At 41.0% G+C, this 24152-nt stretch overlaps 1 protein-coding gene across 4 annotated transcripts in view; it reads right to left on the bottom strand.

Moving 5' to 3' along the window:
- LOC145994004 (acetylcholinesterase-like) overlaps positions 1-24152 on the bottom strand; it is a 476238-nt gene that overhangs the window by 334773 nt on the left and 117313 nt on the right. The window contains exon 1 of one of the 4 annotated variants that reach the window (XM_083130066.1): positions 17677-17854. The exons of the other annotated variants lie outside the window; for them this stretch is intronic. The gene's annotated coding sequence lies outside the window, so the exon portion shown is untranslated. Of the gene's footprint in view, positions 1-17676; positions 17855-24152 lie in introns of those variants that run through there. 4 annotated transcript variants of the gene reach the window in all.

Below are 24152 nucleotides of genomic sequence, written 5' to 3'. Positions count from 1 at the left end.
ACCGTTAACTGAACAAACCATAGACTGTGTAATTATAAAATTAAAACCGGAACATGCACATGCCATCTATATTTCTGTAATATACATCCAGCCGTCATCACCCCTACCGGTATATGAAACTTTGTTCTCCCACATAACCGCACATTGTCCTCTAGGGGCCCCATTGCTCATCGCTGGTGACTTTAACATCCCTGACATAACTCATCCTACTAACGACCTCCTCACGTTAGGTTCCCACTGTCGTGAATTGAAGTACTTTATTGATTTTAATGATCTCAAAAACTTAAATACTATACAAAATGCCAGCGGTAAAACCCTAGATTTAGTCCTAACAAATATAGATAATGTAACGATACTCCGGCAGGATGCACTGGTGCCGGAAGATACTCACCACCCTCCCCTAGGAATAAATGTACCACGCCCCAAACCTAAGCGTAAAACTTCAAAGTCGAGTATTAAGCGATACAATTTTAAGAAAGCTGATTTCGTCAGTATGTTTCACAAATTTAAATCGGCTAACTGGGAACAATTACATAAATACAAAGATATCGATCTTGCAGTGGACAAATTTTATGAAATAATTAAGTGTATATTTGATGAATGCGTCCCATTCTCCCGCTCAACTTATTCTAATCAGTACCCATGTTGGTTCACGCTAGATATTATAAAAGGTATAAAGATCAAGTCGCACCATCATAAAAAATGGAAACAAAAACAAGGGTATGTAGGGTATCATGAAGCTAACTTTAAAGCCCTAAGAACGAAATTAAAAGCGGAAATAAACAAAGCTTACCAAAACTACCTTAACAGCTGCGAAGCTAATCTGACTCGCGACCCAAATCTATTTTGGTCTTTAGTTAAGAATCAAAGGAAGAATCCACCAGCCCAACCAACCAAACTCAATGGTGAACCTATCGATAACAATAACATCCAGAATGTTTATGCTACATATTTCGAATCTGTCTTTTCCGCGGAACCGTCCTCTTACGAAACCACACGTACGAACGCGCTCCCGAAATCCCAACTTAGTCTCTTAAGCATCCCAGAAATCTCCCTAAAAGAAATCGAAAAAGCCATCAAGAAACTCAAACCAAAAAGAGCAGCTGGACCGGACCTAATCCCCCCCCCTACGTTATTAAAGGTTGCTCAGAGGCGCTCAAGTTCCCTCTCCACACCCTCTTTAATTTAATCTTGAAAACAGAAAAATTCCCCGCAAGTTGGAAAACGACGGAGATTTGTCCAATCCCCAAAGCAGCAGATAAGACAGACATAAGTAACTACAGACCAATCGCGAAACTGTCAGCTCCAGCTAAACTCTTTGAGCAAATAATTTATAATCATATTTACTCTCATGTCAAACCTATCCTTTCTCCACACCAGCATGGATTTGTACAAAACCGTTCAACTGTGACTAATCTCGTCGAATTAACAAATTACGTTGCGTCAACTATTGACGATAAAGGACAGGTCGATGTAATATACACGGACTTTTCAAAGGCCTTCGACACTGTACACCACGATACTTTAATTCAGAAACTAGCTTACATCTGCCTCTCCCCGCAACTTATAAAACTACTTGCTTCATATTTACAGAATAGACGACAATATGTCATGCACCAAGGACTAAGGTCCTCCTATTACGTAGCCAGCTCCGGTGTCCCCCAAGGTTCGAACCTAGGCCCCCTGCTGTACTTGATTTTCATTAACGATTTACCAGATGCACTAAAAAACTCCGAAAAATTAATCTTTGCTGACGATGTCAAAATTTTCAAACAAATTAAAAGTGATCACGACTGTACGAAATTACAAGACGAACTTAACGAAGTACTTGATTGGTGCAAGAACAACAAGGTTAATCTCAATCTCAAGAAATGCAAAGTAGTGTCATTCACACGTAACAAACATCCCATCCAATATTCATATAACATTTCCGACATAGAAATCCTAAGAGAGAATACTGTAACTGATCTTGGAGTCACATTTGACAAAGTTTTAAATTTCCAGACACACACTGCGCGCATCCTCAGTGAAGCGCACAGGAACCTAGGATTTGTGATGAGAATGTGTAGCCAGTTTAAGAAAAAAGAAACATTTTTGCTACTTTACTATACGTTTGTCAGATCAAAACTTGAATATGCCTCAGTCGTTTGGGACCCGTTATTTATAAAGGAAATCGAAAAAATAGAGAAACTCCAAAATAAATTCTTAAAGTATTTAGTATATAAATTAGATGGCATTTATCCAAAATTCACTTCGGGTGACATCTTACGCAACATGCTGAGTGTCCCGTCCCTTGAAAAAAGAAGACAGATGCACCAGTTAACATTCCTTTCGAAACTTGTCAATGGAAAAACAGACTCCTCCGCACTTCTCGCAAAAATAAACTTTTACGTTCCATGCTCAAAATTAAGACCCAGAAATGACCTCTTTAAAATTTCACGCGGTAGAACCAGGATGGCTGAAATGGATCCCATGAGGAGGATGTGCGCGTTGTACAATATAGTCTCCAATAATACCCCTGACATTGATCTATTTAGACCTAAAAGCAAACTTATTATGTGAACCCTGTATATAATAGCATTGTAACCAAATACGTTGTATACTTTATGATATACCACCCTTGTATTATATATTGTTGTTATGTAATGATTATTCTGTTCCGTCTTATACGTAATTATTTTCTACTTGTCTTTGTTGTTTTCTCTTACCAATTTTTAATTACTTGTTTTGTCAATATGTATGTAAACTGAACTCGGTTAACCTCAAAGCAATGTAACTGGGCATTTGCCTGTAGTGTTTAATAAATAAATAAATAAATAAATAAACTTGAATAAAGAAGACAGTGTTTTCGTATTTGGGGAATAACATTCGTCCTTGAATAAACAAGGCCTTATGCTGATGATATTTTATTCTTCAGGAATAAAATTTGTCCTTGCATAAGTACAAATGATAATTTATTAGTCGATCATATCATTCGTCCTTGAATAAGGAAGTCATTGTTCTCTTATGATCTTATTACCTGTGAATAACGTTCGACCTTGAATAAGGAGGAATTTGTTCTCATATTTTATTAGTCGGGATTAACGTTCGACCTTCAATAAGGAGGACATTGTTCTCATTTATTTTATTAGTCGGGATTAACGTTCGACCTTGAATAAGGAGGACATTGTTCTCATATATTATTAGTCGGGATTAACGTTCGACCCTGCATAAGGAGGGATTGTTCTTACATATTTCATTCATCGCGAAAACTTTGGACTTTGAATAAGGAGGACTTTGTTCTCATGTATTTTATTAGTCGGGATTAACGTTCGACCTTGAATAACGAGGACTTTGTTCTCATATATTTTATTAGTCGGGATTAACGTTCGACCTTGAATAACGAGGACTTTGTTCTCATATATTTTATTAGTCGGGATTAACGTTCGACCTTGAATAAGGAGGACTTTGTTCTCATATATTTTATTAGTCTGGATTAACGTTCGACCTTGAATAACGGGGACATTGTTCTCATATATTATTAGTCGGGATTAACGTTCGACCCTGAATAAGGAGGGATTGTTCTCATATATTTTATTCATCGCGAATAACTTTCGACCTTGAATAAGGAGGACTTTGTTCTCATGTATTTTATTAGTCGGGATTAACGTTCGACCTTGAATAAGGAAGACATTGTTCTCATACATTTTATTAGTCGGGATTAACGTTCGACCTTGAATAAGGACATTGTTCTCATATATTTTATTAGTCGGGATTAACGTTCGACCTTGAATAAGGAGGATATTATTCTTATATATTTTATTAGTCGGGATTAACGTTCGACCTTGAATAAGGAGGATATTGTTCTCATATATTTTATTAGTCGGGATTAACGTTCAACCTTGAATAAGGAGTACATTGTTCTCATATATTGTATTAGCCGGGATTAACGTTCGACCTTGAATAAAGAGGACTTTGTTCTCATATATTTTATTAGTCGGGATTAACGTTCTACCTTGAATAAGGAGGACATTGTTCTCATTTATTTTATTAGTCGGGATTAACGTTCGACCTTGAATAAGGAGGACATTGTTCTCATTTATTTTATTAGTCGGGATTAACGTTCGACCTTGAATATGGAGGACATTGTTCTCATATAGTCGGGATTAACTTTCGACCTTGAATAAGGAGGACTTTGTTTTCATATATTTTATTAGTCGTGATTAACGTTCGACCTTGAATAAGGAGGACTTTGTTCTCATATATTTTATTAGTCGTGATTAACGTTCGATCTTGAATAAGAAGGACATTGTTCTTATTTATTTTGTTAGTCGGGATTAACTTTCGACCCTGAATAAGGAGGACTTTGTTCTCATATATTTTATTAGTCTGGATTAACGTTCGACCTTGAATAAGAAGGACTTTGTTCTCATATATTTTATTAGTCTGGATTAACGTTCGACCTTGAATAAGAAGGACTTTGTTCTCATATATTTTATTAGCCATGAATAACGTTCAAAGGTCAACTTTGAGGTAAGGTTTTTAGGTAAGGGGATTTTCTTCATACAAGTAGCAAAGTGAAGGGTGCAAATTGTCCATTTATGCCGAACCCAAAACTTTAGATTCATTCATCAACGACCCTTTCCCTGTTCCTACTAAGGGAGTCTTGGGTTCGATCCCCCGGTGGAGGCACGGCGCTTCAGATCACCTCCGTGGCGGAGTGGTTAGCACAGCAGCGCGCTACGACGCCGGGTTCGAATCCAGGCCCGGGCATAGGTGTTCTTTGTGAGCGTCCCTTCATCAATTTCATTACATCATCACCATGGCGATTAGCCAAAAGTGGCAAAAAAGCAACGCTAAATAACATAAATGAAATCAAATCACACATTAAAATGTAAAACCAGTATCCATGAGCCTATTTGAAGTTAATGAGTACTTTAAAAAAACACTTTAAACTAAATGCTCGCTTAACCTTGTCTTCACACATGCACACGTCCCCGCTCCGTAACGGATCAATCTGTCACCTACACGCACCCAGTGCGTGAGGAGGTGGCGTGAATATCTGGAATTAGGACCGATGCAATCTAGACATTTGTCGTCGGTGACGAACGTACCCCCGTCGTGGATCTATTTCTTCTCCCTCGGAGCACGAGATGGGGGAATCTGGGTCAAGGTGGACCCTCCTAATTGCCCATTACCGCAACCCTCCGTAAGCACGTATCATGATCATTAGCCGAATTGCTGGGTCAACAGATCACGTCGGGGTCGGATCAAAGGTTTGCAGCGTTGCGTAACGCTCCTAATGAATCTTTCAAGTGGTGTTATGATTGCCGAAAGCGAGCTGCCGTTTCCTAAGGCAAGCTTCTGCATGTTAGGCCATGCAATGTTCTTACTTCTCTTATTGGTAATCATATACCGTGTGGCTATGAGGTGGCTCAAGGCAGAGGTCCCCCCTACTCCCACTGCTATATCTTCTTTCTACTTCTCCGGAAACAGTAGCCTGGCTGCAGTGTTGTCACACAGAAAAAACTGGTTTGTTTGGAATTACCAAAAAAGTCTGGTTGAACTGTTTGGTTATGCTTTTTAATTCCGATAACCAAATGTTGCTTGTAATTACTAAATAATTTTGTTTAAGAATACCAAAAAATTTGGTCAGACAAAATATGGTACTCGTAAACAAAATGATACATATGTAAGTAAAGAGAAACAAAACGTTTGGTTAAATTTACTATATGTGCGTGAGCGTGCTTTCGAATTTGAAAAAAACGATTGTCCAGTTTCGTCGAGTGTAGTATGAAAATCCTTTGTCGAAAATTGAAACTCATGTAGATAGATAATTACTCGAAGCGAGTCTTTATGTTGCTGTGTAACCTAATATTCTGAAAAAAGCTCAGAATATGCTTACTTTATTCTGAGTTTCCTACACTGGTCGCTAGATGGTTCTGTCAAAATGTGTACAAGAAACATAAGTTTTTGTACAACAAATAATTGTACGTTTGATTGTAATTATAGTGAAAAATTGTGCTTTAACATTCTTCAAAAGATATGTGAACATCAAAGCTACAAATTAAAGAAGAAAATGTACTGCAGTGAATGAAATGAATCTCCCATGAGCAACCTTTTGCTTCTGGACTATATAAGTAGAAGGTAAGTGTGCGCCACAAATGCAGACACGCTTCAAAATCGTTTAGTTAAGTGAACTTTATATTCTGAATGTGTATTTTGAGATCATTTAGTTTCTACAAACTATCCACTCTAGCTAAAATTAGCCAGCTTATAACATAAGTTATTATGAATAAATTATTTAACAAATCGTTTGGTAATTGTGATTAAATTATTTGGTTTTCCTAAACACATGTGCTACATTTTGTTAGATTTACCAAAATAATATTTGGTTTTGGTAACCAAAAAATGTTTATGACAAACAAATAGAACTTGACCAAATCTTTTGGTACTGGTGAACAATTGTTTGGTTGATGCCTATTTAAACAAACGATTTGTTCACCACTACCATTTTTTTGGTTAATCCAAAAAAACATTTTTCTCTGTGCAGTATAGCATAGTAGCATGTAGAGGTGTCCCACCCAGGACCAGTTCAATCTCTTCTTTTCGGAACACGGTAACCTTGCCGCAGTGTTGCCAGTAGCATTGTAGCAAGTACAGGCTGTTCCAGGTGTAGTTTCTACCCCAACCCTGAGCCAATTCTCTCCCTTGTTTCTACTTCTCCTCTGAATATAGTGGCCTGGCTTCAGTGTTGCCAGCAGCATAGTTTTCATTCTCAGTCTGTCAACCTGTTGTTTGAGTTTGTTATAAGTTAAAGGTCGCTGATTCTTTGGTCTTCACTCACCTATTCAAAAGTAACAAGCCTTACTCTTTGCTTTCTTCTCTCTCGAAATAACTTTCCTTCCATAAATGTTTTTGGTGATGATTCTCTATAACAATAGCGATCTTTTAGAAGAGAAAAAACTGACTTATTTTTGTCCTTCACTACTGATTTCTTGAGGAATAATTCTCTGCGGATAACTCTGTTGTCTGAATGATGATTGTTCTTATTTAAGCCTTGTTGGACTCCTCGTTGGCGCAGTGGTAGCGTCGCCGCCTTATAATCAAGGGGTCCCGGCTTCGATACTCGGCAAAGGCAAATACTGGTTCTGATCCAGCTTTAAATTGTAGGTAAAGTCCCAATTAGCCTTAGTGTGCATAAAGTGGACTTAAAAAACCAACTCAATCAATCAATATAAGCATTCCTTCATTATCTTTGCTCGAACAGTTGTGCTCTGAAGGAGAAATAAGCCACTGTTTCTGTTTGTCATAATTCTTGGGGGGAATTATTGTCATTTGATAAAAAATAAACATTGGCCTAATTTCTCTTCGATAATTTTGCTAGGAATATATGTCTTTGGATGAAGAATAAGCCATATTTTAATTGTCTTTGATCATTTTTTTCTTGGAATTAATTTCCCTTCATGTAGGAACAAACACTGCTTTGATTTATCTTCGAGAATTCTTCTAAGAATAGTTGTTTGATGGAGAAATAAAAAAGGTTTTTATTTTACTGTGATAATTTTTCGAGAAATTATTGTTCTTTGATGAAGAAGTGAGCAATATTCTTGTTTTTCATGATTTTTTCAAGTATAGTTATCCTTGCTGGAGATTCTTCCTAGATGGTTATTCTAGGAATTACTGTCCTTGATGGAGAAATAGAGGATTTTTCTAGGAATTATTGCCCTTTTATGGAGAAACAAGTGTTTTCATATATCTTCTACAATTTGCTGGAAATAGTAACAATAGTTCATTGTCTTACGATGAATTTTCAGGTACTTAATATAGAAATAAACATTGTTTTCGTTCATCTTGGATAATTTTTACAGGTATTATTGTCCTCTGATAGAGAAATAAGCAATAAATTTGATTTGCAATTCAGAATTTTTGTGGGAATAATTGTTCTTTGTGAAGAATCTTCCTAATTCTATCTGTCTTCTTTTGATCTTAATTTGGTTTCTTTCCCTGTGTCTGTATCTCAAGTTAAGGGCTGCTTCTTCTTACTGTGTGTTGGCAGTGGATTATGCTTCACGCGCATGCGCAGAAAGCGAGGAGGATAAATTAAGGAAGATTCCTCCAAGTGACGTAAATTTTCTGGAGCAACTCCTGCTTCCAGATCCAGGCTCGTTGGAGAATTCCCGTTGTTCCAGGAGCGTCTTCGCATCAGTCAGGTCGGCTCGTGTTACCCTCCCCCCCCTCCCTCAAGTTAAGCTTAATACGCGGTCCCGGCGAAAACCATAATCGCATTTCCGAGTTGGCCCAAAGTGGCAGAGGCGACGGAACAATAAGAAAAAAAATATCCTGATTACGTCATCTCATCCCGAGCGAGGCAGGACTCGCAGCCAATTTTCTCGTGAGCCGCGTCCACGGGAAGGGGAAAAAAACAACAACATGGCTGTTAATGCGTCACCAGCCCTAACCAAGTTCTCGAAAACAACTGGTGAGACCTCTTCAGGCGAGTTCGGGAACTAAATCTTGGATGAGTCTTTGCATATACCTATGATCGCCTGGAGGAGGGATGGTCAAAATTAGAAAATCGTGTGACGTGTTGAATTGACATTATTGCTGAGCGATGTTCCGCTGTTGCCGCCTAACCTCAAAAGTTCTGGTTAAAATAAAGATAAAATCCAAGATTATAAAGAAATATAGCAGGAAGAAAATACAATAAGAAGAAAATCGCAAGACAATAGTTTTGATTGATTTTGTTTATTTTACTTCGCTTGTCTGCCACTTTTGGCTAACCGCGAAGATGGGGATGAGTAATGATATGATGAAATTCACAAAGGGACACTCACAAAGAGCATCCATGCCAAGGTCGTGACTCGAACCCAGGACTCTTGGCGCCGCAGCGCGCTGTGCTAACCACTCCGCCACGGAGGCCGGCTCTTGAGACAATATAAACTATTTCAGCAGTAAATTAGAATATAAAAGTTATTAATTTGAAGAAAGTTAAAAATGATGTGAAAATAATTTTTGCAACTTTTAAGTTTTTTTTTCATTATTTATTTATTGATGTCTCGGGTTATAGTAAAAATAATGTTTTCAGAAGAGCAGATAAAGAACGAGAAATAAGAGAACGAAACAGAAATAATGACTGAACTGGACAAATACAAGCGAACGAAAAAGAGAATGAAAGAAAAGAAACTCGAGAGAAAGAGAGAGAGAGGGAGAAATATGGAAAGATAAATAAATGTTGATATATATATACATATAAATCACTAAAGATCAGAAAGTAAAAAATAGAAAAAAACGAAAGGAAGGGAAACGGAGGGAGAGAGAGAGAGAGAGAAAGGTATGTGAAGAAGAATAAAATAAATCAGACTAAGAGAGAAATGAAAGAAGGTAGTTAGAGAAAAAGAGAGAGAGAGAAAGAGAAATGAAAGAAGCTAAACAGACATAGAAATAAAAAGGAAACTAGAAGATAGGTAGAAAGGGAGAGATTGAAATAAAATACACGAGGGGAAGAGAGAAGTGTTCCTCCTTCAATTTCATCTTATCTCACTGATATCTATCGTCTCGATTATCCAAACGTGTTAGGAAAGCGACGCTGAATATCCAAAATACGACTACCCATATAGTGTGTGTGTATATATATGTGTGTGTGTGTGTGTGTGTGTGTGTGTGTGTGAGGGTGTGTGTGTGTGTGTGTGTGTGTGTGTGTGTGTGTGTGTGTGTGTGTGTGTGTGCGCGCGCGCGAGGATTTTTTTGAGACTTTTATAGTGAAATATTCGCAACTAGATGGGTTGTTTTGTGAGAGCTTGAAGGAGATGTAAAATTTCTCAGAAACACAAATTTAATTATTCATGTTTTGCGTATTTTACTTTTTTTTTATCAAGCACTCCACTCCCGCGGTTACCGAGGCGACATGTGCGATGCCTCCGCTGTGTTGGTATACAAACACACACACAGCAGCACCAGCACACACGAACTCCTGCTGCGTGAGAATCGTTAGTCCAACACCACGTGTTCCCTTTCTAGTAGAAATTGGTTCGAAGTGTTCGTTTCTCCTTGCGTGTCTACAGTATTGTGCTTTTTCGTTCCTCGGTGCATAGGTGTTTGTATGCTTTAATATTGCAGCAGCGTAAATGTTTAAGGAGCGTAGCGGAACTTGCTAATTGGCTCGACATGAAAACTCCCTCCTAACTTACGCCCCCCCCCCATTTAAAAAAAGAACGATAAATATTTAGCATGTTATCGCGTGACCGTCGGCAATTTTGCTGTCGGCATGCTACGACTGTCAACGTTTGGGGCACACAAAAACTGCATGCTTCTTCATCTTTCATCCTTGTGATGTAGGCAAACTTGTACGATGTATCGAAAAGATGGTGGCACACGCCACGTGCATCAAGTTACTTTCGTTGGCTTAGGTTGCGTCATTAGGAAAACAAAGATTATTGTGATTAATCGAGAGATGGTGATGTTAAGGTGCATACACTCCTTCTCTGCCTGTTTTTCTCTGTGATAGGTCGAGAATCCCGTGAATTGGAAGCCTGTCTCCAGTGACGTCACCAGACAATTACCTTCGTGTGGGCTCCCGGTGGACCAAACATTCAGGTGCTCATGGATTCTGTGAATCTCTTGTTTCTTTCTTTCCATCTCTCTCCCTTTTTTCCTTTAAACATTTCTATTTTTCTCTACATCTCTTAATGCCACCTTTATCCTTCCTGTCTTCCACATTCCTATTTCTTCCTCTCTTGACACTTTCCTGTCTATTTATATTTCATCCCATTTTTCCTTCTGCTTTTTTTCTTCCTCTCCTTTCTCCCTTTCTCATTCTTCCCTTCAATAAATATATTATTCTCTCTATATTTCCTTACACCTTCTAGTCTATCTATCCTCTACTTCCTATCTTCTTCTCTGCTTCTCTCTTTCGCTCTCTTCCCTTCCATATCTCTATTTTTCTCTCTCTCTTCTTGCCATCTTCATGTCTATTTCTATGTTCCTTTTTCTTCCTCTGCTTTTCTTATTTTCTCTGATTCCTCTTCCCTTCCATATTTCTATTTCTTTCTCTCCCTCATTTCTTTATACTTTCCTATTTCTCAGTTTCCTTCTCTTCTTTCCACTTTCTTTTCTATCTACCTTTCGCACTTTTCCCTCTACTTCCTCTCTCTCCTTCCTTTCCACTTTTCTGTTTCTCTCCCTCTCTTCTTGTTACCTTCCTGTCTATAAGCCATCTCTTTTTGTTCCTCTGCTTTCTCTCTCTCTTCCTTTCCACATTTTTATTCCTATCTGTCCCTCTCTTCTTGCCATCTCTTATCCTTCTCCCTTGTTTCTTTCTTAGCACCTAAGTTTCGCCCATCTCCAACACCCGTGAGCTTCTTTTTTCCGTTTTGAAGATGCTGATTAAGCTCTTCAAATACATTTTCGTCCATCTGCCATACCAGTCAATTTTTTTTTTCAGTTTGAAAGTAGTTGGGTTTATTAATTAATTGAGTTGGTCCACTTTATGCACATGTAAGGCTAATCGGGACTGGACCTACAGTTTAAAGTGGAATCCGAACCACTATGTGCCTCCACCGGGTATCGAACCCGGGACCCCTTGAATTACAAGGCGACGACGCTACAACTCCGCCATCGGGGAGGCCTAGTTTGAAAGTAGCGAATGAGCTCTGTGATACCCATGATAAATTTTGTGTGTGCTACTGAATAACTAGAACGATCAAGTTTCATCCACCTGTTCTTCTGACATTTTAGTAGTTTTGATACTGATAATAATCTATTGTTATGAAATTTCGCCCATCTGCAAAGCCAGTGAAGGTTTTCGAGTTTCAAAGGTGTTGAAATAGTTTTGTCATAAGTTTTAAAGTTTTGTGCACACCAAACCCTTTTTTGAAACTGAATTAAATGTATTACCCTGTCCATAAAGGAATGTGGACTGTTCATTTGTAAAATAAAGATTCACACGTGGCACTTTCTTAGTGAAGAATGCGAACATTGAGCTCTGAAGGGATTTCAATGTCAGCGATACGCTCTGAACAGTTGCCATCCGTTGGACTTTGTCGCACTCAACTCTCCGAAAGTGGAAATGATTCTGCCACTGGCAAAACACAGTGCCAACACAGTGTGGAAAGATGGAACAATAGCTAACAGGTGCTTCATTTCGGGCGGAGGGTGATTTTTCGAATTTTACCCCGCCTCAGCCTCCCCCCAAACACCCCATCCACCTATTATAGCGCCTGCATGAATGTGATCTTGTGCTCAGATGAGCATCTCTATAGAAAATTGAAAGGAACTTATGCGTCAGGCTGTCAACTGTGTCGCTGGTGGACCCCCCTCTTCCCCCCTCACCCCGCACGCACTTCGCAGCGACAGGCATTCAGGATGGAAAAGAGAGACCCCATGCACGGATGTGAAGCAAAAAAAAAAAAAAAAGGAATGCAACAATGGAAAGTGAAGGATTGGAGAACAATGCCTTCCAGAAATAATGATTTCCAGCTCGACGCTTCACAGGACTCCTAATACCTGGGACATGGAAAGTGTCCTGTATTGGTGACGCTAGTCTCGTAACAGCCAATCAATGTGAGTCACTGTGACCCTGTCACTCACCACCATTCCTCCTTGTGCATACTTCCATTGGTGCGGATTTTTTGTTTAGGAACACGAGAGAGAGAGAGAGAGAGAGAGAGAAAGAGAGAATGGGGTGAGGGTAGGGTAGTCTCTAATTCATTGCTTCCTCTGTGTGTCATGAGACTTAGTAGATTGCATTGCAAAGGATAAAGTTTAATATGGAACTCGATATAGAATTGCAAAGGATAAAGCTTATTGTGAAACTTAGGAAATAGAATTGCAAAGGATAAAACTTCTTATGAAACTTAGGAGATAGAGTTACAAAGGATAAAGCTTATTATGAAACTTGAGATAGAGTTACAAAGGATAGAGCTTATTATGAAACTTAGGAGATAGACTTACAAAGGATAAAGATTATTATGAAACGTAGGAGATAGAGTTAGAAAGGATAAAGCTTATTATGAAACTTGTGCGATAGAGTTACAAAGGATAAAGCTTATTATGAAACGTAGGAGATAAAGTTACAAAGAATAAGACTTATTATGAAACTTAGGAGATAGAGTTACAAAGGATAAAGCTGATTATGAAACTTGTGAGATAGAGTTATAAGGATAAAGCTTATTATGAAACTTAGGAGATAGAATTACAAAGAATAAGGCTTATTATGAAACTTAGGAGATAGAGTTACAAAGGATAGAGCTTATTATGAAACGTTGGAGATAGAATTACAAAGGATGGAGCTTATTATGAAACGTAGGAGATATAGTTACAAAGGATAAAGCTTATTATGAAACATAGGAGATAGAGTTACAAAGGATAAAGCTTATTATGAAACGTAGGAGTTGTCATTTGCAAAGGATAAGGCTTATTATGAAACTTAGGAGAAAGAGTTACAAAGGATAAAGCTTATTATGAAACTTAAGAGATAGAGTTACAAAGGATAGAGCCTATTATGTAACTTAGGAGATAGAATTGCAAAGTATAAACAGGCAAATGACAACATTCTGAAAATCCGTGACAACCAATTACAGACACGGACCAAATAATGCCGCGATTAGTTCACGAACCTCGAACCCCCAGGACGCCAATAGCTACATCGCTGACGCACCCAACACAATCAATCAGTCAGCTTATGATGCAACATAAGCGATTGAACGGCTTGGAGAAAAGAACTGGTCCATCAAATCCTTCTGCGGGAGGATGAGAGCGTCGCCTAGCAACCGAATTCGAGAGAGAAAGAGAAAAAACCCACTAATGCTTGTCTGGAGTGGCATTTGGCCTCGTAACCGAAGGATTTGTTTTGGAGGTTGGAGCTTTCGCCTTTGGTCGTAATTAAAATCGGTTCAGCGGATAATGAACAGTCTACGGGGAAGGGGGGGGGGGATTTTCAGCTTTTGATAACCGCACGCAGACATGCAACCTTACGGATGTGCGTCCTTTTTTTGTCATTATTAGTTGTGATTTTGCCTGCGCTTCAAAGGAATATTCGATCGGAAACGAGGCAACTAGAAGGTTTAGAGGACAAATGGGGATTCGTTTTTTCAGGGATTTGCTCGCTAACAGACCACCACATATTCAACGGCGGACCGATATCATTTATAGCATGCAGCTTCCAAGAAATATCTGATGTGCACAGTGGCGTGCCGAAGATTTTTGAAAGGGGGTGGGGAGTTACGTATACTCTTTTTTAGTAGCCCTAATTTTCCATCTTTTCCTGCCTTTGACTTTTTTTTTAGGAATACCTTGCCAAAGGGGGGTAATTACCCCCACCAACCCTCCTTTTGGGCACGCCACTGCATGTGCTCTGTGCAAGAGTATTGATGTTAGGGTACATGTATGCTCTTTGTGAGTGTTCTTTCGACAATTTCTATCTCTCTCTCTATCTCTCTCTCTCATGAAGAGAGAAGCTCATGAAAGAGCAATCAGTGCGACTGATGCTATGAAGAAAGCAAACCCGCATCCAAAGAGGGGCAAGGAGGCCATGCCCAATCTAATATAAAATATTAAAATGCAAACCTATAATGACCTATGAAAATAACACTGACGATTTCTTTCAGATTTTGCAAGAATTTCGATTTCATCCTTGCATAAATGAATGGGTAATTTGTGGAAGGAAAGAGGCTGCAGAAATGTAGTCTACAATATGTGATATTTGTAGTTTTGTAATCATTGATGCAAGGCTGCCAAACGTCCCGATTTATTCGGGGCAGTCCATTTATTTTTAATCTCCGTCCCTACTTTTTTCGAACTGCAGTCGTAATGTGAAAATGGTATCTTTTTTGTTAACTCACCGTCAGACATGTTCTTCATTGTAAGAATTATTGCTAATACGTATCATTTAATTTCTAAATATTATTATTTTCTATACAGTGTTTCTAGTATAAGAAAATTAAAATAAATTTGAAAACATTGCAGTACTATTTGAAATCTTCTGAGAATTGAATGTAAACATTTAGCACTAATCTCCACGCCATGTGACAGGTTTTGTCCGTAAGTGACTGTGTTGCTGATTATCGGGTCAGGTAGGGTGGGGGCTATCATTGAGTTTTTTTTGTTACTTTGCACCATAATAAAAGCGACGCTAAATGACAATAATCAAATCAAATCGTCCTGGCCACGCACACAAAAGAAGCCGCCTCTTTCCCCCTTTTTTTGAAACCTGCGGCACATAACATATTCTCGTACATCACTGGCAATAAACATGTTACGATATGCATCACACAAGGCGAAGGAATTTATGCACGGTTCGCAAGAATTAGAAGCAATCTTTGCACGCACATCCCATGCAAATTTCAGGACCGAAAACTTCCATGTGGTTATATTGCCCCCCCGCCCCCCCCCCCCCCCCGCTCTCCACCGGAGCACGCCAGATTGTGCGTGAGATACTGAAAGAGTACACTGGTTGGTTATTAGGTCAAGTGGACCCAACTCAACCGCCGCTGAGGTCCTTGGACACGTGAGTTTTAGGGCTAACATCCTGGGACAGAGCTATTCGGTGTGAGAGCTACTATGATGTTTCGGTTTCGAACCCTTATCACCGCTGTAATGCTAAGTCTCCAGAAAACTAAGGATGTCCACACTTGCATACGAGATCGCGACTTTCACAAATCCGTCGAATTGACCAGAACTCCATTCAGATCCGCGTGTGTGTATGTATAAAGACGTCTTGAAGGTTGTGTCCCGATCCCACCATCCAAGGTTCAGTGGACGAACGGAATGAAGACTAGCGAATGAAAGTCACTAGAAAAGAAAAGAAAAAACGGGAAAGGTACTTTATAGCAGAAGAGTGAACGCAAAAGCCACTACAATTTGGAATAACGAACGGAATGCCACTGGAAAGAAGAACAGTGAACGGAAAAGACACATAAAACAGAACAGAGAACGGAAAAACACTAAAAACGGTGAACGGAAAAGACACTAAAAGAACAGTGAACGGAAAAAACCCACTAAAAACAGTGAAGCGAAAAGGCACTAGAAAGCAGAACGGCGAAAGGAAATAACACTAGAAAGTAGAACAGTGTACGGAAAAAAAAACCTAGAAAGTAGAACAGTAAACAGAAAAGACACTACACAGTAAAACAGTGATCGGAAAAATCACTAGAAAGTAGAACAGTTAACGGAAAAGACAGTAGAAAGTAGAACAGTGAACGGAAAAGACACTAGAAATTAAAACAGCGATTGGAAAAAAACACTAAAAAGTAGAACAGTAAACGCAAAAGACACTAGAAAGTAGAACAGTAAACGGAAAAGACACTAGAAAGTAGAACAGTAAACGGAAAATACACTAGAAAGGAGACTAGTGAACTAAAGAACACTAGAAAGGAGAAAAGAGAAAGTAAAGGAAACAAACAAGTCAAGTATAAACTTGGAACAACGCTTGGAGAGCAATTAGAAAATTGGAAAGGTCCTGGATAATTTAATCAAATCTCTGATTCATTTCCCTTTTTAAAATTTGACGCTGCTGTGTATTGAGTTCCAGTTCGTAAACTTCGAAACATTGTAAAATATTTTAGCATAACCAGTGTGGCATATATTTTCACAAAAGAGACGAATCTTGATCATAAACACAAATTCCTATTACCTACTAGCACATTAGTGTGTTTTTATTTTTAGCCAATGTATAATTTGCTGTTACTTTTCACGCTTTTTCTCTGTGATTTCACATGTCTAAGGTGACACGGAAACAACGTAACTCAGACAGTTGCATTGTTTCTCAACAGATGGCAGAGAAATCATTTTTGAGTAATTTCAATATTAAAACAAGTTATGAAAATTAAGGACCAATTTGAAACAGCTGTGTGTTATGTTCGCTTAAAACAAGTAAAGTATGTTACAAAACAGGCTGTCAAGTTTAGGATTCTTAGGGGAAGAACGTAGATACCTACTTGAAGACAGTGTAGCTATTGAGCTATTAAGAGAAAAATAGGGAGAGCGATTTGATGTGAACTGGTTCCTGCTACGAAACTATCGGCTAAATTATGCATCGTAAAACCTAACTTGTAAGTTGCTTACCAAGCTTTGATCTTTTTAAATTTTTCTGCCTAATATCCTACTTACAACCGGATGTCTCTTTATTCTCGCACCAAGAGTGTATTCATTGCTTTTGTTATCTTTATATCACTGGTGGGCCTCCCCGATGGCGTCCGGAGTTCGATACCCGGTGGAGGCACCTAGTGGTCAGGATCTCACTTTAAACTGTAGTTCCAGTACAGGTTAGCCTTCCTATGCATGAAACTCAACCTCATATCACGATATCGCTGGAGATTGGCCGCCCTCCATGGCAGAGCGGTTAGCACAGCACACTGCGACGCGAGGGGTTCCGGGTTGGAATCCCGGCCTGGTGTTCATTGTGATTGTCCCATCAACATCGTCACTTCTCCTCATCTTCGAGATTACCCAAGAGTAGGAGGAAAGCGAATTGTACAGACCACTAGAGATTAACCAACATATCGGTGGCAGATATCCTGAAAATGCTGCTATCTGAAACGCATGGATGTGCTGTGTTGCTTACAGTTAAGGATATCGCTAGTTTTGTTTAGTTTTTAGACCAAGAAGCGTTGCCGAGGCAGAATTACTTTAGAGTGTGGCGTTTAGTTGTGGAAATTTGTATCGTCAGCGTATTGTGCAAGGATGAATGTTGAAACTTACCTGTCGTAAGGTTCTAAGTCCGCAGTGACGTCGTCTGCGCGCTGGGGTGCCAGAACTACCAATGCCCGTCCGTGAACTCGCCGTACCACATCCGCACCGTCACGGAAACGAACTCGCGTCCTCCTGGTGCTGGTTCCCGAAACTGTCACTGGAACTCGCTAACAGGTCAGACCGTCACCAACTTTCCTGCCAGGGAAGGACGCGCAAGACGGAGTCATCCAGGTGGAGAAAGGGATGCCTCGCACCGAGCCCGGTCACGTGTCTGAGGAGAAGCAAGGTCAGAACGGGGGGTTCCCCCCCTCTCTCTGGTTCGCGGGTCAGTTCCAGGTCACGCGCTCCCCTTCCAGAAAGAGCTACTCGGAGACAGCGTGTGCGGACGTAGCTTCCAGGCCTCCTGCAACCTGATGCTGATTGGCTACGACCTGGGCAGACGCAGACGCTGCGAGGGGGAGAGGGACGGAGGGGGGGCAACGCTACGTTTCCTCCCCCCTATCCCTTCCGCTTCCCCCAGCCCTTGCGGAAACTGCGATCACTCACAACACTCAGGCCAACTTCGTCAATTTTTTATATGCAGTACATTTTCGTTTTTCGCAGGACGACCCCGTCGGTATGGGGGGGGGGGGGGCGGGGAGTAGATGAAATTGTCCAGATTCTTCCGAAGAAGGATGTAATTTAAAGCGAAGCGCACGGTCTATTTAGCTGCAAGTGGAGTCTTTGCGGCCTCCCGTGTTAATATAATACAGATTTCATTAAATTTGAAACTGCTTTTTTTCCCCTCTCTCGCTGAAACATCCTATTGCATGCTGAAACCTTATCCGAAGATTGACTTCTTCTTGTATTCTGTGCAAACCCATATGACTGTTCCAAATTAGTTATGCAAAATGTTGTACAGGGTGTTTTTAAAGTTTCTGTACGATTGATTGATTTACTTTGCATTTTGCCACTCTTGGATAATCGCAAAGATGAGGATGAGTGATGATAAGATGAAGACAAAATAACAAACATATGGTCAGCACACAACACAAATTCTATAGTGGATTATACTAGCCATATGGTGTCCAAATGTGTTTGCGATTGTCTTTTAATCCATTTCATGGGTCCGGACGCCAGTGCCCCGTTGTCCTGCAAACGTTACCGGGGTGTACTACCTGGAAGGGAGGTTGTATTTTTGTATCCTCTCGGGAACCCCATTGCACACCCAGAAACCGAACTGAGACAATAAAATCAATTTAATTTGATTTTTGTTTTTTAGCTTCGCTTTCCTGATACTCTTGGCTAATCTCGACAACGAGAATAAGTGACATGATGAAATTAATAAAGGTACACACACAAGGAACACTCGTTCCCAGCCCGGGATTCGTACTTGACATACCTGGCGCCGTAGTGTATTGGGCAGATTAGGAAATGTACAGTCACGTGCAATAAAAATAATAATAAAAATAAAAATAAAAATACAAGAGAACGCTGGTATAAACGTGCCTACAAATTCAAACCGTGATACGGAATGTTGATTTGTCGTCCCCCGTGCTTCCAACGCTTGGACTAGTTTCAAAACAGAAGAGTGACAAACGTCAGATAAAGGTGCGGATATGCTACGGAATATGGACGTACCATCAAGGGTCACATGCTAGAGACTGACATCTGACAAATTTTACGTGCAATATTTCGCGTGTAGGTAATTAGGAAATTTTCGCGTAAATTTCCACATGTATGGCAGTGTTTGCTAGTCACTTTCAACGGTGTGTATTTTTTTTGCACACAATAACTTGTCTTGCGGTACGCTCTTTTATATTCCCACAATGATTCAACAACGCTAACTTTTCTTACTATATTCATTATTCACGTTATAATTTATCAACAAAGATTTCCCCCATACTCTCCAATATACATGTAAGGATTCACCAACACTGACTTCTCCTACTTTCTCATGTAATGAAGGAGGAACGTACATTTTTCGTACTGCTCCTATCATACACGTAATGATATACCGACTCAAACTTCCCATACTCTCTTCATTCTTCGCGTAATAATACACGACATTGCACTTCCTGTACTCTCTCCACTATTGGCGTAAAGATGCACCAACGTATACTTCCCGTACTCCCTTAACTATTGGCGTAACGATGCATCAACGTAGACTTCCCGTACTCTCTCCACTACTGGAGTAACGATGCATCAACGTAGACTTCCCGTACTCCCTTAACTATTGGCGTAACGATGCACCAACGTATACTTCCCGTACTCCCTTAACTATTGGCGTAACGATGCATCAACGTAGACTTCCCGTACTCCCTTAACTATTGGCGTAACGATGCATCAACGTATACTTCCCGTACTCCCTTAACTATTGGCGTAACGATGCATCAACGTAGACTTCCCGTACTCTCTCCACTACTGGAGTAACGATGCATCAACGTAGACTTCCCGTACTCCCTTAACTATTGGCGTAACGATGCACCAACGTATACTTCCCGTACTCCCTTAACTATTGGCGTAACGATGCATCAACGTAGACTTCCCGTACTCCCTTAACTATTGGCGTAACGATGCGCCAACGTTGACTTCCCGTACTCTCTCCACTATTGGCGTAACAATGCACCAACGTATACTTCCCGTACTCCCTTAACTATTGGCGTAACGATGCATCAACGTAGACTTCACGTACTCTCTCCACTACTGGCGTAACGATGCGCCAACGTATACTTCCCGTACTCCCTTAACTACTGGCGTAACGATGCATCAACGTAGACTTCCCGTACGCTCTTTACTATTGGCGTAACGATGCACCAACGTAGACTTCCCGTACTCCCTTAACTATTGGCGTAACGATGCGCCAACGTATACTTCCCGTACTCCCTTAACTATTGGCGTAACGATACACCAACGTATACTTCCCGTACTCCCTTAACTATTGGCGTAACGATGCACCAACGTATACTTCCCGTACTCCCTTAACTATTGGCGTAACGATACACCAACGTAGACTTCCCGTACTCCCTTAACTATTGGCGTAACGATGCATCAACGTAGACTTCCCGTACTCTCTCCACTACTGGAGTAACGTTGCGCCAACGTAGACTTCCCGTACTCCCTTAACTATTGGCGTAACGATGCATCAACGTAGACTTCCCTTACTCTCTCCACTACTGGCGTAACGATGCGCCAACGTATACTTCCCGTACTCCCTTAACTATTGGCGTAACGATGCATCAACGTAGACTTTCCGTACTATCTCCACTACTGGAGTAACGTTGCGCCAACGTAGACTTCCCGTACTCCCTTAACTATTGGCGTAACGATGCATCAACGTAGACTTCCCTTACTCTCTCCACTACTGGCGTAATGATGCGCCAACGTATACTTCCCGTACTCCCTTAACTATTGGCGTAACGATGCATCAACGTAGACTTCCCGTACTCTCTCCACTACTGGAGTAACGTTGCGCCAACGTAGACTTCCCGTACTCCCTTAACTATTGGCGTAACGATGCATCAACGTAGACTTCCCTTACTCTCTCCACTACTGGAGTAACGATGCGCCAACGTAGACTTCCCGTACTCCCTTAACTATTGGCGTAACGATGCATCAACGTAGACTTCCCTTACTCTCTCCACTACTGGCGTAACGATGCGCCAACGTATACTTCCCGTACTCCCTTAACTATTGGCGTAACGATGCATCAACGTAGACTTCCCGTACTCTCTCCACTACTGGAGTAACGTTGCGCCAACGTAGACTTCCCGTACTTCCTTAACTATTGGCGTAACGATGCATCAACGTAGACTTCCCTTACTCTCTCCACTACTGGAGTAACGATGCGCCAACGTATACTTCCCGTACTCCCTTAACTATTGGCGTAACGATGCATCAACGTAGACTTCCCGTACTCTCTCCACTACTGGAGTAACGTTGCGCCAACGTAGACTTCCCGTACTCGCTTAACTATTGGCGTAACGATGCATCAACGTAGACTTCCCTTACTCTCTCCACTACTGGCGTAATGATGCGCCAACGTATACTTCCCGTACTCCCTTAACTATTGGCGTAACGATGCATCAACGTAGACTTCCCGTACTCTCTCCACTACTGGAGTAACGTTGCGCCAACGTAGACTTCCCGTACTCCCTTAACTATTGGCGTAACGATGCATCAACGTAGACTTCCCGTACTCTCTCCACTACTGGAGTAACGTTGCGACAACGTAGACTTCCCGTACTCCCTTAACTATTGGCGTAACGATGCATCAACGTAGACTTCCCTTACTCTCTCCACTACTGGAGAAACGTTGCGCCAACGTATACTTCCCGTACTCCCTTAACTATTGGCGTAACGATGCATCAACGTAGACTTCCCTTACTCTCTCCACTACTGGCGTAACGATGCGCCAACGTATACTTCCCGTACTCCCTTAACTATTGGCGTAACGATGCATCAACGTAGACTTCCCGTACTCTACCCACTACTGGAGTAACGATGCGCCAACGTAGACTTCCCGTACTCCCTTAACTATTGGCGTAACGATGCATCAACGTAGACTTCCCTTACTCTCTCCACTACTGGCGTAACGATGCGCCAACGTATACTTCCCGTACTCCCTTAACTATTGGCGTAACGATGCATCAACGTAGACTTCCCGTACTCTCTCCACTACTGGAGTAACGTTGCGCCAACGTAGACTTCCCGTACTCCCTTAACTATTGGCGTAACGATGCATCAACGTAGACTTCCCGTACTCTCTCCACTACTGGAGTAACGATGCGCCAACGTATACTTCCCGTACTCCCTTAACTATTGGCGTAACGATGCATCAACGTAGACTTCCCGTACTCTATCCACTACTGGAGTAACGATGCGCCAACGTAGATTTCCCGTACTCCCTTAACTATTGGCGTAACGATGCATCAACGTAGACTTCCCGTACACTCTCCACTACTGGCGTAACGATGCGCCAACGTATACTTCCCGTACTCCCTTAACTATTGGCGTAACGATGCATCAACGTAGACTTCCCGTACTCTATCCACTACTGGAGTAACGTTGCGCCAACGTAGACTTCCCGTACTCCCTTAACTATTGGCGTAACGATGCATCAACGTAGACTTCCCGTACTCTCTCCACTACTGGAGTAACGATGCGCCAACGTATACTTCCCGTACTCCCTTAACTATTGGCGTAACGATGCATCAACGTAGACTTCCCGTACTCTCTCCACTACTGGAGTAACGTTGCGCCAACGTAGACTTCCCGTACTCCCTTAACTATTGGCGTAACGATGAATCAACGTAGACTTCCCGTACACTCTCCACTACTGGCGTAACGATGCGCCAACGTATACTTCCCGTACTCCCTTAACTATTGGCGTAACGATGCATCAACGTAGACTTCCCGTACACTTTCCACTACTGGCGTAACGATGCGCCAACGTATACTTCCCGTACTCCCTTAACTATTGGCGTAACGATGCATCAACGTAGACTTCCCGTACTCTCTCCACTACTGGAGTAACGTTGCGACAACGTAGACTTCCCGTACTCCCTTAACTATTGGCGTAACGATGCATCAACGTAGACTTCCCTTACTCTCTCCACTACTGGAGAAACGTTGCGCCAACGTAGACTTCCCGTACTCCCTTAAGTATTGGCGTAACGATGAATCAACGTAGACTTCCCGTACTCTCTCCACTACTGGAGTAACGTTGCGCCAACGTAGACTTCCCGTACTCCCTTAACTATTGGCGTAACGATGCATCAACGTAGACTTCCCGTACTCTCTCCACTACTGGAGTAACGTTGCGCCAACGTATACTTCCCGTACTCCCTTAACTATTGGCGTAACGATGCATCAACGTAGACTTCCCGTACTCTCTCCACTACTGGCGTAACGATGCGCCAACGTATACTTCCCGTACTCCCTTAACTATTGGCGTAACGATGCATCAACTATCACGGGATACACATTTAAGAAGTCTTTGTAGCTTCTTCTTGCTTTAATTTCTTCAAACTGTCACGGGATACACATTTAAGAAGCCTTTGTAAACCTCTTGTTGCTTTACCTTCCTCAAACTATCACGGGATACACATTTAAGAAGCCTTTGTAAACCTCTTGTTGCTTTACCTTCCTCAAACTATCACGGGATACACATTTAAGAAGTCTTTTTAAACCTCTTGTTGCTTTACCTTCCTCAAACTATCACGGGATACACATTTAAGAAGCCTTTGTAAACCTCTTGTTGCTTTACCTTCCTCAAACTATCACGGGATACACATTTAAGAAGCCTTTGTAAACCTCATGTTGCTTTACCTTCCTCAAACTATCACGGGATACACATTTAAGAAGTCTTTGTAGCTTCTTCTTGCTTTAATTTCTTCAAACTGTCACGGGATACACATTTAAGAAGCCTTTGTAAACCTCTTGTTGCTTTACCTTCCTCAAACTATCACGGGATACACATTTAAGAAGCCTTTGTAAACGTCTTG

The sequence above is a fragment of the Lepisma saccharinum genome, chromosome 10, assembly GCF_977018435.1.
Source record: "Lepisma saccharinum chromosome 10, izLepSacc3.1, whole genome shotgun sequence".
Lineage (NCBI taxonomy): Eukaryota > Metazoa > Arthropoda > Insecta > Zygentoma > Lepismatidae > Lepisma > Lepisma saccharinum.
This window is presented reverse-complemented; position numbering and strand designations above follow the sequence as displayed.